Raw genomic sequence first — 7,237 nt, forward strand, 5'->3', positions numbered from 1 at the left:
ACATAAATTTTGAGATCTGCGAATTCCTATCAAATATTGGCTGAACCAAACGGAGAATAGGAATACGTAGCCCCATTTTCTATTCCAGAATACATATTCCTATTCTGCTCACCAAACGGCCTGTAGTGTCAAAAGTGAGTGAAGTAGTGTAACGTGTCAGGAAGAGTCCCAAATCTAGTGCCATGATTTGCATCTCGGACACGATTAACCCAGATTCACATCCCTAAGATCTAAAAGCCCAGACTGTTGTGTGGGGATGAAAACTTTTGCAAGTAGAACTCGTAAACAAATGGAATCTCTGATGGATGATTATTGGAGTGATGTAGATGAAGAAGCTGTAGACCGTATTGAATGTCTACAATCCTCTCTCAAATCTATCGTGGATGATCGCAGGGAGTGCAAAAATACGGGAAACAAACTGGTTAGAGCAAAAACAGAAAATTAAACATTGTCTCAAGCAAACAAGAAGATAGAAGTGGAGTTGTTTGGAACGAAGGCAGAAAATGAAGAATTGTCTCAAAGAAAAAAGAAGCTAGAACACAGGAATAATGCATTAGCAGGGGAGCTATTTAAAAGAATTGTAGAAAATTAAGCATTGTCTCAAAGAAACAAGAAGCTAGAACACCGGAATAATGCATTAGCAAGGGAGCTGTTTAAAAGAATGGTAGAAAATCAAGCATTGTCTCAAAGAAACAAGAAGCTAGAATGGGAGCTGTCTATAACAAAAGCAGAGAATGAAAATTTATTAAATAAATTCGAAACGCTAAAAGCGAAGCTCGTTATAAAAGCAGTAAATGATGAGGAGCTGGTTACTGTAAAAGAAGTAAATATGTGATTGTCTCAAAGAAACAAGAAGCTAGAAGAGGAGCTGATTTGGGGAAAAGCATTAAACGAAGGATTGTCTAAAAGAAAGAAGAAGGCAGAACTCAAGAACAATAATTTAATGATAAAAATAAGAAATCTAAGATTTACTAAGATCTGAAATAAGCACAAATACTTGGCAATGGAAAAAATAAACACTTAAGAGAGAAGCAAATTTTATTCATCAAACTGATTACAACAAGTCTATGCAATGGCCTCTATATATAGAGAGCCCATGAGATGAGAAGATGATTCTAGAGGATAAGGTGATAAGGTTGTATGACCTAGTATCAAGGAGGACATTCATATCTTCTTAGGATAATGTTATATGACCTAGTTTCATGGAGGAAATTCCTATCTTGTTACCAATTTAATAGGAAATGTGTGGCATACTTGCTGTTTGGTTATAACAGCATGACTATTGACTATTTCTAACATCCTCCCTTAATTTCTACCACTAATGATAATGTATGGGAGAAATTACAATAAAAAATATAGATAGGATAGGTCCCGACATTCAGCCTTGTTAGGTACCTATTTACAACAAAAGAAAGAGAGGGGAACATGACATGACTATCCCCCCTTAATGTTCACCTCAATCATGCTGAGCATGCCTCGTAGTTTCAAAAATTTGGCCTCAAGCATACTCTTAGTAAATATATCTGTTGCTTGGTCTTCACTTGGACAAAAGAGAAGATTAACAAAATTTGCTTGAACAAGATCCCCAATATAGTGAACATCAATCTCAATGTGTTTTGTTTTAGCATGAAAAATAGGATTATTTGCAACTTGAATAGCACTTTGATTATCACAATACAAAGGAGTAGCTGAACTTTGTGCAAAACCAAGCTCAAATAAAAGGTTGCGAATCCAAACTACTTCCTTTCCAGCTTCTTTTGTTGCTCTATATTCTGCTTCACATGAGGATAATGATGTAGTAGTTTGTTTTTTGCTGCTCCATGTAATTGGACCTGACCTGAGCTGAAAAATATGACCACCAGTAGATTTTCTATCATCTATGTCACCTCCCTAGTCTGAATCTGTGAAGCCGGTCAAAGAAATTGAAGACTTGTAACTATAATGAATGCCATAGTAAATGGTACCACGAATGTATCATAAAATTTGTTTGGCAGCCAACCAATGAGTTTCTTTTGGTTCCTGCATAAATCTAGATACCAAATTGACTGCAAAACAAATGTTTGGTCTAGACTATGTTAGATAAACCAAGCTACCAACAAGCTGTCTATATAAAGTAACATCCACCTTCTTGGAAATACATTCTTTAGTAAGCTTAATTCCAGATTGAAAAGGAGTAGGGGCTAGCTTACATTCAAGCATGTTAAATTTATCTAAAAGATCCAAAGAATATTTTGCTTGAGAGATAAATAACCCATCATGAAGTCTACTAATTTGCAAGCCAGGAAAATAATTCAGTTCACCCAAATCACTCATATGAAATGCCCCTTTAAGATTTGATTTGAAATCACTAATTAACCCAATATTTGGTCCAGCTATGAGTAAATCATCCACATAAACTGCAACAATAATAATTTCATTTTGCACTCTCTTCACATAAAGATTTGGATCTGATTTGCATTTTTGAAACCCATGAAGCTGAAAATACCTATCAATCTTCTCATTCCATGCTCTTGGTGCTTGTTTAAGCCCATAAAGTGACTTCTTTAATCTACAAACAAGATTAGGATGTTGTTGATCAACAAAACCTGGTGGCTGATCCATATATATTTCTTCATATAAATCTCCATTTAAGAAAGTATTTTTTACATCCATTTGATGAATATGCCACCCAAGACTTGCAGCCAAAGAAAGAATAATTCTAATTGTATTCATTTTAATGACAGGAGCAAAAGTTTCTTCATAATCAACACCGTCTTTTTGATTAAATCCCTTAGCAACCAATCTAGCTTTAAATTTTTCTATAGCACCATCTGATTTAAATTTTGTTTTATAAATCCATTTGCAACCAATGACATTCTTACCTTTGGGAAGTTGCACAAGTTCCCAAGTTTTATTTTTCACCAAAGCATCATATTCTTCTTCCATAGCTTGCTCCCATTCTTTCTTCCCTCTAGCTTCCTCATATGATCTTGGGTCATTTACTTGTAATACTTTGGCCATGAGAGCACTACCATTCCTCCCTTGGATCTTTGAGCCTTGCCTATATATTTCTTCAACACTCCTTGTCTTTTGGCTAGCTGAAAAGTTATCTTCTTCATCATTACTACCTGCAGAAAATGTCTGATTACAAGAATTAGTTGTGTTGTTTTCACTAGTATTTTCATCATTTGTAGAAGTGCACAACTCATCCTCATCAATGTAGTCTCCATTTCCTCCTAAAATATCTGAAAAATTAGAAGACTTTTAGGTTTTTCACCTAAATGAGTGGTTTTGGCTTACTACAAACCGTTCAATAGATTTACTTAAACAAGTGGTTTTGGATTACCACAAACCCTTCAAACTTCACAAAACTATTGATCCAATGATAGGTAAACCAACTCTAAACTTTTCTCTAGCATACTAATATTGAGTCCATATGAAAACTAATCCATCTACCAAGTCACATGGGTACCGAGCCACTGTGCTCACTAGTTCTCTAGAAATATTTTTTAGATACATGGTTCATCAATATAGTAAAAACTTTTGAGGTGTTGGGCACAACCGATAAGGCATCTCTTGCCGCAACAATCACTATTTTGATTTTCACAAGTTCTCTTGCAGACATTGACTTTAATGATCAGCCTTTCACTATCCAGTTAACCAAAGCACCACTTCAAGAAATTCCAATTGTCAGTTTATAGTGGGGATCCTTCAGATTTTTTTCATTTCCAGTAAAATTTGAGCCTCGTGAGGAAGAGTTTGAACACCTGTTATCCATGGCAATGAATAGGAAAACAAAGATACAATCCAAAACAAAACTCTATATTCCATAATCTTGAAAACTTTGCTGGCCTGCCTATGAATTTATAACTCATGAATTTCAATAGCACGGTTTAAACCAGCCTCTATTCTCAACTATCTTAAAAAAAAATTCAATGTGGGTATCAAATATATTATTAACCCACTTCAAAGAGAAAGACAATTATCTTTAAAAAAGCCCTACGCTTTCACCATTTTCATTTCAAACTTTGTCCAAAAGGGCAATGAAATCTTTAACATTTTCTGCTTTTCATAACAATCAAATGCATCCCAATTACCTACAATCAAACATGTCCCCAATTTGCCTTAGGGGACTCCAAAACACCAAAACATGATTTGTTAAGCATCCGTGCAGAGAAATATTTATCGGGATCTCCTCGGAAGGTTGCTCAAGGCAGGAGCCAATCTGTTGGAAAGAGATAATGAAGAGAAAAAATGACACTACATCATGCAGTAGAGTGTATCATTGAAGAATCAAATAAGATCACAATCCAATAGATCAAAAAGCTCTGATACCATGATAAAAATAAGAAATCTAAGATTTACTAAGATCTAAAATAAGTACAAATACTTGGCAATGGAAAAAATAAACACTTAAGAGAGAAGCAAATTTTATTCATCAAATTGATTACAACAAGGCTATGCAATGGCCTCTATATATAGAGAGCCCATGAGATGAGAAGATGATTCTACAGGATAAGGTGATAAGGTTGTATGACCTAGTATCAAGGAGGACATTCATATCTTCTTAGGATAATGTTATATGACCTAGTTTCATGGAGGACATTCCTATCTTGTTACCAATTTAATAGTAAATGTGTGGCATACTTGTTGTTTGGTTATAACAGCATGACTATTGACTATTTCTAACAATTAGAAGAGGAGCTTAAGAAGGCTCAAGTGCAGTTAGAATCCAATAAAAGAAATCTTGAAAGAACAAGAAACAAGCTTGAAGAGTTACGTACAAAACTCACTGTAGTTCCCTTTCTTGTGGCCACTTTTTTGGTCGATCATGCATTACACAATGGATTAAGAAAAGTGGGACTCCTGGTTCAGGATCTAAGGTAAGTTGTATTTCATTCAGATCTTTTGTTTTTCAATCTTGTTATTTGACTTTGCAGATTGTAAAGTTTTTTCAGCCAATTTCAAATTTTATGTGACTGGAAGAATCAATCTTGTTACGCAATTTTCATCAGATCGTGGCAATCAAATTTAACATATTATATGATTGGTCACAGGGCCCCCAATGCCCCCTGTGTTCGACGAAGACCACGCTGAAAGAAATAAGAAAGAATTATGTGTTACAATCGTATGCTGGAAAGGAACAAATTTGAAAGGTACAGTACTCATCCTAGTAATCATATGCTGAGGAGAAGCAAATTTAAAAAGTCTATTGAATTTGTAAATATGATTACGATATAGTTAATTGTATATAAAATTAATGACACCATTCTTGGTTTGTAAACAGCTAGGATGAAAATTGTGAAAGGATGATCATCCTATACATTTGAAAATATTTTGTTTCAATTCTTAAATTACCTGAAAAAGTGGGTAATCGGGGAATTTAGGAGGATAGAATTTGAATCATTGTTTTTGTTTCAAATTTTAGACTACCTGAAACTTCAATTATGAAGTGGGTTATCCATGACTTTTGGACAATAAAATTTGAAATATTTAGGAAAAATGTTTTTGATTGAATTTTTAAACTATTGGAAACTTCAATCATATGCGAGATTGTTGTGCTCTATTGGGGACTCTCGGGCGATAGAAATTGAATTACTATGGAAAGCTATTTTGTTTTACACAGTAAAAATGAAAAATTATATCTGATCTGAGATCTGACTTACACATGTTCTAATTTTTTAGCCAATGCAGAGTTTTAATTATGCTGAGAGGCCTTCTATACAATCACAGCACAAATCTCCAGCACAGGAATATGCCAAAATAGATTTTCCGTCAATAAAAAAGAAATGGGAGCGGTTACACACTAATTTAATAAAAAATGATTTTATAAATGCATTTTAAATTTGTGTTTCCGTTTCGTTTCAATATTTCTTCTTCATTTTTCTTTTTCCCACCGATGAAATGCAAATCGATTTGCAATCTTGTAACAGCAGGAAGTCGTAAAGTCATTCCAAAACTTTAAATATGTTTGCCTTTTCATATTCGAACATACAAAGAGATATCCAACTTCTACTTTTCTTTACAATTTCTCTTGACTCCCTTCCTCAGATACAACATCCTCAACACCCGAAACTATACATATTTGAATGCCATAATCCACTGCTTCCCGTGGAGAAAGAGAGAAGAAATTGTGATCGATCACATTCTTCATATCACCAAATGCGTGGGTGCCTTAAAGCTTGATCAATCTGTCACACATCGCGCTCAGATGATTTTCAAAGAAGCATCGAACAAAGGAGCTCTAAGGAAAGCAAATATGTGCGCTCTTCATCTTGCTTGCATTTACATCGCCACCAAACAACTCCACAAGATGAAGACAATGGAGGAATTAGTAGCATCTATTTTAGAATCTCACACTGTGTGCAAAAGTGAGATCTTTAGGGCAATGAAATTCATTCAATAGAATTCACTTGCGGTAGCATTTTCTACGGATTTATCAATCGAATATTCTTCTTCTTCAACTGTTGAGGAGAAAGAAATTGATAAATTTGCTGGCAGAGAGTCGGTTAGGGCTCATCTGGATCACCTTTCGCAGCTTCTGAAATCTTTGAACTCGACAAACTGCGACATGGTTGAATGTACAGAGAAAATGGCAGCAAAAGCGATTCAAAATTTAGGGGTTCGTAAATTGAGAGCCCCGCAGCACACTTAGGCGATGACTTTGCTATGGATTTTCTTGCATTTTGTTGAGAAGAAACAAGTGGCAGATATGAATCTGGTGGCTCATTACTCCGTCAAAAAATACATGATCTATAACGCTTTCAATGAATTGGCTCCGTATTTGCACTCTCTGTTCCCGCAGTATTTCATTTCTGGAGATCATTTGGAAAATATATATGATACTTCCCGTGGATCTCGCCATTAGCAAGCCTAAAATGGAGAAAAATATGTTTATTTGGAGAAAAATTTGATTTATGGAGATCTTTTGGAGAAGCTTCATGGTTCTGACGAGCGGATCCTGCCATTAATGAAGCTTAAATCAATTTTTTTTTTATTTCTTTGAGGTTTTTCAAATGTTATTATAGTTTTGATTTTTTTTTTGTGTATCTTTGCTTAATTCTTTGTTTAGGTTTGAATTCTTAAAGAGTATAATGGTAGAAATATTTTCATCATGGATAATACTAAATTAAAATGCTTTCATAGTTGGACGAAGATGTGCCTTGAGTTAACTTTTAATTCATTTCTTTGAGATTTAAGTCTCTACGCGGCTAGCTATTAGAAACTATAAATTTGATCAAAAAAAAGTTTTTTAAAA

At 34.6% G+C, this 7,237-nt stretch overlaps 1 pseudogene; it reads left to right on the plus strand.

Annotated features, from left to right (window-relative positions):
• The first annotated feature begins 289 nt into the window (after window positions 1-289).
• Window positions 290-6,847, plus strand: LOC149558434 (transcription initiation factor IIB-like; annotated as a pseudogene).
• The last annotated feature ends 390 nt before the right edge of the window (window positions 6,848-7,237 follow it).

The sequence above is a fragment of the Cupressus sempervirens genome, chromosome 5, assembly GCF_028749045.1.
Source record: "Cupressus sempervirens isolate cs-2001-9-10 chromosome 5, ASM2874904v1, whole genome shotgun sequence".
NCBI lineage: Eukaryota > Viridiplantae > Streptophyta > Pinopsida > Cupressales > Cupressaceae > Cupressus > Cupressus sempervirens.